General features: G+C 41.8%; 1 protein-coding gene across 1 annotated transcript in view; it reads right to left on the minus strand.

Moving 5' to 3' along the window:
- lrrc8c (leucine rich repeat containing 8 VRAC subunit C) overlaps positions 1-6,067 on the minus strand; it is a 40,197-nt gene extending 34,130 nt beyond the window's left edge. Inside the window, exon 1 of the mRNA XM_084308907.1 lies at positions 5,933-6,067. The gene's annotated coding sequence lies outside the window, so the exon portion shown is untranslated. The remainder of the gene's footprint in view (positions 1-5,932) is intronic.
- Positions 6,068-10,370: the final 4,303 nt, after the last annotated feature.

Raw genomic sequence — 10,370 nt, forward strand, 5'->3', positions numbered from 1 at the left:
CCTGTGACCCGATGCTACTCACTTCAGGGGAGCCTATACCACCAGCCCCATTGGCACAAACTACGACAGTCCTTATGCCAGATCCAGTGACCGTTTCCCCAGCGGGCGGACAGGAGTCCTCCCTAACCGGTCCCTCAGTCACGCACACTGAGGCAGCTGACTTAGAGCCAACCAGAACATCTACAGAGACTAGTAGGAGGTACCCGGTGAGGCTAACTAGGCCTCCTGATCGTCTCACATATTGAGCGGGACGTTCTGACAGTCTCAGTTGGACTATGGGGGTTATTGCACTATTGTTTTTTGGTGTTATATTAGGAGGGGTCATTCAGGGGCACTTTATCACTATATTAGGTACTGGGTTTGGTAGTGGGGACAGCGATACGATTAAGTGGGGAGGAGTGTGATGTTTGTGGCTGTTGGTGTGTTACGACCTCACCATTCCTATTCCTGCCCTCTAGGGGGAGGGCGAGCACTTCTTAAGGTGACAGCTCAGCCCGCTTCCGGGTTGGTTGTTATGGCAATAAAGATAGCTACAGCCATGGTCTGTAGTCCCTGATAACAGCGTATCCAGTGTGATTAATATGCTACCATTGTACGGGGTCACATATACAATATCATCAATGAACCGGTTAAGAGGAGGGAAAAGCGGCAACATCCCACGGCGGGGAACATTAGAACAGTGCCCAGCATTTCAGCATTAGTGTTAGCATTAGCATTAGCATTAGTGTTTAGCAGCACGCTCCAGGATCGCCTGGAACCCGTCCACTTCAGTGGAACGTTCACCAAACCATCCCGCCCCTGGCGCCAACACACAACTCGGTTGTGTAACAAAACAAACCAGCATTACTAACACTAGCATCAATGCCTGATGACACAGGGCCTACCTGTGTGCAAGCCTGCTCGATAGCCAAACCTTGCACGCTGTTTCCTCGATCTGCTGCCACAAGACGAGGGAACATCAGAATAGACCCGACGTGTCGTTGGAACATACCCCGAAAATTCCAGGGGTAAGCAAATCTCCGTAAGCACTCAATATTATCTAAACTTTTCATATCAACTAGTTGCATAGGGCGTCTTGCATCCGCTATGATGGAAACGAAAATAGAGGAAGAGTGAGTGGTGGCCATGCCCAGTACTAATATAGTACGGCAGTAGGGGCGGGGCCTGGCAGGTGCGGGGTGTATTTTTGGTTTATTCGTTGATGGAGTACAATAGGTACATGAGATGAGGTATATCTCGGTATGGCTTAAGAGCGGGACGCGATGCCAATACGAAATATAACTGTGGTTTTGTCGTACATACTACTTACCACAGAAATACTGTAGTGATGTATAGTACAACTGTGGTTTTGTCGTACACACTACTTACTACAGAAATACTGTAGTGCCCCCCCTTGCACAGACGGGCAAGCATCCGAACTGAAATTAACATGAACTGAACTGAACTGACACTAACTGACACTTGTTATATGTGACTGTCCTGTATGTATTTATTGTGGTATATGTGACTGTCCTGTATGTATTTATTGTGGGGATTGGGAGGTGGGAGGGGGGCGTTTGATGTTCCATGTTGATGTCCCAGTGCTTAAATAACATGCTGTACCGCAAACGATTACCACCAACCATAGTTGTGTGGCATTAAAGTATCTTGTATCTTGTAGTATAACTGTGGTTTTGTCATACACACTACTTACCACATAAATACTGTAGTGATTTATAGTATAACTGTGGTTTTGTCACTACTTACTACAGAAATACTGTAGTGATTTATAGTATACTGTATAGCTGTGGTTTTATTGTATTGATTGATTGAATACTTTATTTTGACACAATCGTAGGACAAACATTTGAAAAAAACAATAACAGTGTCATCACGCTGGTAAAAAATGGACAAAACACAATAAAGCCATGGCTTGTTTCCATTGTGGTCCATACATGGAACATAAAAAGGCACAAAAACACGAATGGACATGTACACGAGACAGGACACCCTAAAAATAAGTACAATGACACCTAACCTGAAAACTCATACAGTCAATTAATGTTAAAAGAAAAGAAAAAATCCGCAAACCCTTAAAAGCAACTCATGATAAAAAGAGATAAAACAAGTTATGATAAAAGAGATATAAACCATATTAAGACCAATTTCAGTTGCTGCTGAGCCATGTTTTTAGGGCGGATTTAAATCCGAGAGGGGAGTTCAGGAGTTTTATGAATGTTGGCAGGGCATTCCACATTACAGTAGCCGAGTAAAAAAATGCGTCTTTCCCCATGCATGTCCTGACTCTCGGCGAGACCAGGGCCCTGTTTCTTGTACCTGGATAACTGAGTTAGCCGGATAACTTTAGCTGGATAACTGAGTTAGCCGGACTTTCCGGTTTCATGTACGTGGATTTTCCAAATCACCATGACAACAGATCCAAAAGTTTGAGCCTGCTCGAAAGCAGAGTTCAAGTTCAAGTTAGCCGGATCACGCAGAGCCACGCCCCTGCAAAGAAAGTGACAGCTCGTTTCCTGAAACTATTCCCACAGTCTACGATCTGCATTATACCATTCTGAATTACGTTTTTGTGCTCCATTCTTCCAGAGGGGGCTTTTGAAATGTAAAATAGACCCAAAATGCTGATACTAAATTCACTTTGTCCTAAATAATGCACGTTATATATACCGTGGCGACGGTGGCGCTCGCTCGTGCGATGTACACATTATGTGGTTATTTTAATTGTAACTGGGATTAAGATGTCTGATGAGATGCGCTGTTTGACGGATTTGAGAAATTGAATGAGCCGTTGACGTCACATTAATGAATGAGGATAAAGAGATAAACTTCATTCAAAACAAAGGATATTCTAAACACGGGTCTCTCGTTCATTAATGTATAAACAATGAATTTATCCCATCTGGCCCAGTGGCCCAGCGGTAGTGCTCAAGCCTGCCAACCCAGCGACCGGGGTTCAAATCCCGGTTTTTCCAATATGATTTTTTTGAATATAATATTAATGATTATACGCCAAAGTAGCCTGGTTTTAAGTTAAAATATTATAAATCTACATGCATTGAGGATGTCATTCTTTATATAGCTCTCAACGTGCACCAAATTGAATTATTCCTATATTGCAAGAAGAAGGAGACGACTAGGGTCTCGAACCCCGGTCGTCCGTGTGAAAGTCAAAAGAACAACCCGTTAGACCACATTGGAGATAAGTTAAAGATTGACTATACATCAATCAATGGGTAAGAGAGCCGTATCGTAATTCTGTATAACAGTTAACTAATTATTTTCGCTAGCAAGATCTCATTTGATTATTCAATCCAGCAGGCAAGTTTAAAGAAATATAATCTGATTGATTGAGGTAATGAGGGACTTAGAATTAGCCTATAGATAACGCATTTAACTTGTCGGCGAGGCGATTGAGCCGTATTGCAATCTGTCAATAAAGTCTTAAATCAATTAATGCCGTTGAGAATCAGGATCTCTGCCATCGATACGTGCTGGCTTTTCACCTAAAACGGCCGCGCGCATTTAGCCTGAGTCGCAAGTCTGGCTTGAGTTAACGAGACTGAATCCACCTTCGTGAAACAGGAAAATCCCGGCTTCAAACATCGGGTTAACTGAAGCTGGATAATGACATCTTGATCGACTTAGTTGAACCACGTACAAGAAACAGGGCCCAGGTCCGTGGGGACCGTTTCTTTCAGTACTTTAAAAACCAATAGCATTTTAAGCTGGTGTACCCTCAACCCTGAGCCATCCCAGACTGATAAAGTTGGCTGGCGTTAGGTGAGTCCTAAAGTGAAGTTTGTTTTGGGAGGTCTGGAGCTTTGTCTTGCATTTGTTTGGATATGTTGCTGTAGGCCTACCATGAAGTGCAAGCATAGTCAAAGTGACATTGAATGAGGGCTCCAGCTAGGGTCCTCAGAGTGTTCCTATTTATGAAAGAGGAAATTCTAAATAAAAATTCGTTTTTTTTATTAACCTTAGTAATCACTTTTTGTGCCATTTTTTCATTCGAAAGTTTGTTGTTTAAAATAAAGCCCAGGTAGGTGACCTCCTCGTTATCCTCAATTATGCTATCACCTACTCTAATTTTAAAACCCTGGGATTTCTTTAGGTTGGCGTTTGACCCAAAGAGCCTCTGTTTTTCCCAGATGTAGAGATAATTCACTGAGCCAAGAGCACATCTTACCACATAAATACTCTAGTGATTTATAGTACATGTAGTACACAGACTTCACCACACAGTAGTGTTTCTATAGTGGAATTTTATAGAAATGTAAGGTGAAGTACTATTATTCCTGTGGTTTTACCATAGAAATACTAATGTATTACTATAGTATTCGGTGCATACAAAAGAAAAAACACAGGGATACTATAGTTTTACTATAGTACATTTTCATACTCAGTACCAGGTTGATCCTCTGTATCATCTCATATCCCCAGCTGCTATAGCTGTCTGCAATGGAAAATAAACACTGCTCAACAATGTCAAACAATTTTTTTTTACAAATAGTGCACCATGGACACATTTACACATAGTATTTATACTTATGATCTAACATATACTTACTATAGTAAGTATACAATTCCTTTACAAAACATTATCATGGTAGTTTTTAGATTCAAATTTTCTATTTTATCATGGTAAAATTACCGGCCATTGTATAAAAGCTTCACCGTGGTACATGTCATGGTAAAAGTAATGGTACCACTTTTGTGCTTAAATAATACCATGGTAATGATACCATGGTATAATTAAATGTAAGCCATGATGGTACTATGGTACATGGCATGATTTATTGGTCACAACCATGTTGACCATGGTAATAATGACCAGAACCCCCCCCCCCCCACACACACCACCCGCACCTAACCCCACCCCACCCCTGCATCCTCTGTGTGAAATCAGTCTGTCATACTTGTAAACGTCTGTGAAAACCCTGACACAGTGGAGTCAGTGTCGTCATCCTCGGGACCCAAACAGGAAGAATGGAGGACCATCATCCAGGGGGATGTTAACACACAATAGTGGACTGATGACTAACTTGAACTGAGAATTAGCCTGTTAGACTACAAGCCTGCATGGCCACTCTAGTGTTGGTTCATGGCATTATTATACAGACACAAGGAAAAAAGATAATGTAAAAAAAATTTATATATTAGGATATGCCACTAGATCCTGTGTTTGATAATCAGTCTTTCCACTGCATGAGTCAGCCACCACTAAGCTGTCTGACCAGACCTCGCTGTCCCATGTGTCTGCCTCGGTCTCTTCCTGACAGGAAATGGTGCAAATCTCAGATATCCAAAAACAGACTATATGTTTGGATCACACCCAATCCCAGGGATACAAAATCCTGTCCAAAATAGGCTCGTCAAAGGGCAGGGGGAAACACTCTCCTAATAAACCCATTGACCCCCCCCCCCCCCCCCCCATAGAAAGTAAAAAGTATGTTTGCTTTTCATCATTTATCATGTTAGACGAAACGTGGGCTATTTATCAAATAAATCCTTCTAGCGTGTTTTTGAAAGGAGGGGATGGGGTATATATGAGCACAGTCACCATGAGTTCCTTCATGACTACCTATCTTTCGAGATTAGTCTAGACTATTACGTTAGATCTTGAGGAGCTGTGTCATCGTCAGTCTGACACGCTTATACGGTATAGCCATAGCACTCTGAAAGCCCAAACAAACAGACATAAAGTAGACATAATAGGCTATGCGCAGTATATCAATATTACACGCGTGTTCTCATCCTAGGTCTAGAACGCAGTAGTCATGATGCACGAAATTCAATCTGTAGCCGATCCTGTCTGTGTTTGTGTAACCTCACATCTCCGCAATGACAAGCACGTCATTATGCATTATGCGCTCTAAAAATAATGCCTCGATCGTGATCGCAGTATGGTAATATAATAGGCCTATACATTTACCTTTGTGAAGATGCCAGTCAGAGTACGAGCGCTCGCGGGTTCTCAAGCGGTGGGACTTTGGGGCATGGTGTCCTTGTGCGCTCCTTTTTCCGTTATGTCCGGCAGCCTTTTGGAAGCAGACACTGTGTTGGTATACGCCGCACCAGGGCGTGCACTTCATTTGAGGAGGACCTTATTATGAGAAACTTTTTTTGTCGTTCAACACAAAAACACCGCTCACGAGTGGACATGGGAGTAGTTCGATCATATTTGACATTCTGTCAAAAATCACGCTTCCCATTGCGTTTAGCACTGACACCGTTTCGTTGCAGGCTATAGACTTGAACTTCAGAGTGTGAATCTAATTAACAACAACACTAATAACTATACTGCTACTGCTACTACTGCTACTACTACTACTACTACTACTACTACTACTACTACTACTACTACTACTACTACTACTACTACTAACAATAATAATAATAACAATACCGCTAATAATAATAATAACAATAATAATAATAATTATTATAATAATAATACTTCTACCACTTGATTTGATTTGATTTGATTACGGATCCCCATTAGCTGGTGCCATAGCAACCAGCTAGTCTTCCTGGGGTCCACACACATACAAAAAAACATACAAAAACAATTATTATTGCAAAACAAAATTATTAAAAGTCAGTACTCAACACACAATGCATAATGAAACTAACAATTAAGATGGCTAAAATTACATGCAAGCACAGAAACAGAAAACAAAAAAACAAAAACAAAATACTTTACAGTGTTAAATACAATTTAAGATTATTTTTAAAAGTGACTGTACTACTACTACTCCTGATAAGAATAATAACAATACTACCACAAATCATAATAACTATAATAATAATAATAATAATAATAATAATAATAATAATAATAATAATAATAATAATAATAATAATAATAATAATAATAATAATAATAATAATAATAGCCTAATAACAATAATGATAACAATACTACTACTACTACTACTCCTGATAATAATAATAATAATAATAATAATAATAATAATAATAATAATAATAATAATAATAATAATAATAATAATAATAATAATAATAATAATAATAATAATAATAATAATAATAATAATAACAACCTATTAACCATTGTGTTGTCTTAAGGGTATGACCTGGCATGATGTTTAACAGCAGAGAAAACCCCCTAAATAATATTTTTTCAATTTGAAATATGATGACCTCAACATTAGAAGTGAAACATCGTGATTTCTTCTATTTAAAGTTGTAGGTTATTCCACAAGTTCGGCGCACAAAATCTAAAAGCAGACTTTCCGAGGTCGGAATTTACCCGAAGAACATGTGTGATCCAGTCCTGAGGGCAGGTTTGATAAACTCCTACATTGAGGGACATGTAGTGTAATCCAGTCCTGAGAGCAGGTTTGATAAACTCCTACATTGAGGAACATGTAGTTTAATCCAGTCCTGAGAGCAGGTTTGATAAACTCCTACATTGAGGAACATGTAGTTTAATCCAGTCCTGAGAGCAGGTTTGATAAACTCCTACATTGAGGAACATGTAGTGTAATCCAGTCCTGAGAGCAGGTTTGATAAACTCCTACATTGAGGAACATGTAGTTTAATCCAGTCCTGAGAGCAGGTTTGATAAACTCCTACATTGAGGAACATGTAGTTTAATCCAGTCCTGAGAGCAGGTTTGATAAACTCCTACATTGAGGAACATGTAGTCGTGTAATCCAGTCCTGAGAGCAGGTTTGATAAACTCCTACATTGAGGAACATGTAGTTTAATCCAGTCCTGAGAGCAGGTTTGATAATATCCTACATTGAGGAACATGTATAATCCAGTCCTGAGAGCAGGTTTGATAAACTCCTACATTGAGGAACATGTAGTGTAATCCAGTCCTGAGAGCAGGTTTGATAAACTCCTACATTAAGGAACATGTAGTGTAATCCAGTCCTGAGAGCAGGTTTGATAAACTCCTACATTGAGGTCCAATAGTGAAGTAATGTAAATTGGTAATTTGTTTAGGAGCACGTTGTAAATAAACCAATGTTGATCTTGCTCACAGAGAGAGCCAGCAAACCTTTTCATAAGAGAGTACAATGATGGGTATCACGAGTATTACATCTAAAATTCACGAATTTCCCCAAGGGGATTAATAAAGGAATATCTTATCTTATCTTATCTTAAAGCAGAGTGATAGCATCTAAGGGCGGGTGGTAACAGCAGCACATTTATACAGTATATTACGTCACCAGTTTGAACAATTATTTTTCTACTAAACAAATAAAAAAGCAGGTTCTATTTCTACAAAGAAAGCCATTAGGTGTGCCGTTGATTAAACTCAGACAGAACTAAAACCTTCTTGTGAATGTGCAGCATTTCCCCTCCACGACCCACATGTGACTCACATTCACAGTCAAAATAAAAACGATTTCAGACAAATTAACCCTTTCACTACCACACTACAGAAGGTTAACCTTTCACTACCACACTACAGCAGGTTAACCTTTCACTACCACGCTACAGACGGTAACCTTCTGTAGTGTGGTAGTGAAAGGGTTAACCATTTGTTGTGTGGCCGTGAAAGGGTTAACCTTCTGTAGTGGGGCGGTCAGGTGGCGTAGCGGAGATTGCGTTCGTCACCAACGCCGGAGATGCTGGGTTCGCGTGTTGGAATCCAGCTCCCGGCGTTGTCATCAGCTTGGCTGGCCGTTCACACTAATACAATAGACCTATCGCTAAGCCACGCCCCCTTTGAAAACTCGGACACAGAGCAGCCCCTTTCCTGACTGTGATGCAAGCCTTGCTTCACAGTCACGAAAGGGGCTAGGCCGCTGGCGATTTACCACAGCAGGTAATAGACCTGTTTTTTAAAGATTATGTCACCTGACCCCCACGGGAAGCATCCAGGTCTAAGGCTAAGGTGTGCACATGCACGGATACTCTTCCCCAGGACCACAAACAGACACGGGAGAATGCGCCGAGAAACAGTAAGAAAGCTTTTATTGCATGAAAATAGATATTTAATACAAGGTTATATTTCTATATAAATAATTAGTCGGTTAGCCTATTTAAAAGACCCACGCCTCTTAAGCCTAGGGTAGTTAAAAGGAGGAAGCGCTCAATGCCCCGTAAACCCACCCCCAGACTGTTACTCCCACCCACGCCACCTATCCCCGCCCCTGAGACACTACACACGTGAAGGAAAAAGGGTCTGCCCTGCACACGGGCCTATGAATATCAAATGTTAATTTAGAATCACACTACACCACACGGTTCACTGTAAACAGCCTAAAATAGGTATCGATATCACACCATCCCTCGGGGAGCCACGGCAAATGATTAGGGAGAATATAGGTAGATAAATACACACTAAGTGTTCACACAGTAAATTAAGGGGGTTTGGATAGGATAGTGGGTGCTGTTCACCGCTAGGGGTTGTGACCAGGCCTAGAATACTCCTCTTATGTCCTAACCTAGGTTTGGGGCAGTGGAAGCGCTGAGTTACAAACAATACAAAAAGGTTAATGATAACCGGGGCCCGAAGGTGAGGGCCGGAAGGACGCCACCTCCTTCCGCTCCCGTAGCCCCTCCCGCCTTCGGGCTAAAAACTGTTCTGTCGGTACTGGGGTGTTTTAGGCACTCCAAGCACCAGGCGTGCAATAATGTCCTCCCGCCTGCAATGAAAGGCACAGTCAGTAAGAGCAAGGTCCCCCCGTTCACGGGTTCGTCACAATGCACAATGGATTAGATATCCTCCATATGATTTAGAAAAGAGAGAAAGGTAGTTCACAGAGGATGGAGAATCCACAATACTAGGTTCAAGTCTTCTGGCTTTACTGCATGCCGTTCCGATAATCTTCAGCTTCACGCTACTAATAATATTCCTAATTCCAATGCAGTCACTGTTCGTCTATGTCTTCATTTACCACTCGGGAAACAGTTCGCTTGTCAGGCACGTATTCTACTTTCTTGCGTTCTTTACTCACGGCACCCGGTGTGGCGATAATGTCTCTCCGGTCTGAAGCTCCACCCATTTCCACTGCGGGGGGAAACACCGCAGTCGCCGATATGAACTGGTTCCACTGGAGGAAAAGTACAAACACAAAAGAGTCGCGTGTCCTCGTACTCCTACAGCCCCGCGTCCTCTGTTACCGTCCTCTCGACTCCCGTTTTCGTTCTGCTACTGTCCGTCATTGATTCTCCTTTCTGCAGCGCCAGCACTTCCGGGCACCGCCCCCGTCACGCCAGCCAGCCAATCACCTCGCGCTCCCTCCAACGACGCTCCCCAGCTGCGTAAGAAGAAGAGGGCACACATGTGTAGCCTGTATGACGTTTACATACGTTACCCCCCCCTGGTGGTCCTGCACTCGCCTGTTGTAGCTGTCCTCTGCACAAAATCACCATCCTCCCAAGATGGC

This window comes from Notolepis coatsorum (genome assembly GCF_963971535.1).
Source record: "Notolepis coatsorum genome assembly, chromosome: 2".
NCBI classification, from domain to species: domain Eukaryota; kingdom Metazoa; phylum Chordata; class Actinopteri; order Aulopiformes; family Paralepididae; genus Notolepis; species Notolepis coatsorum.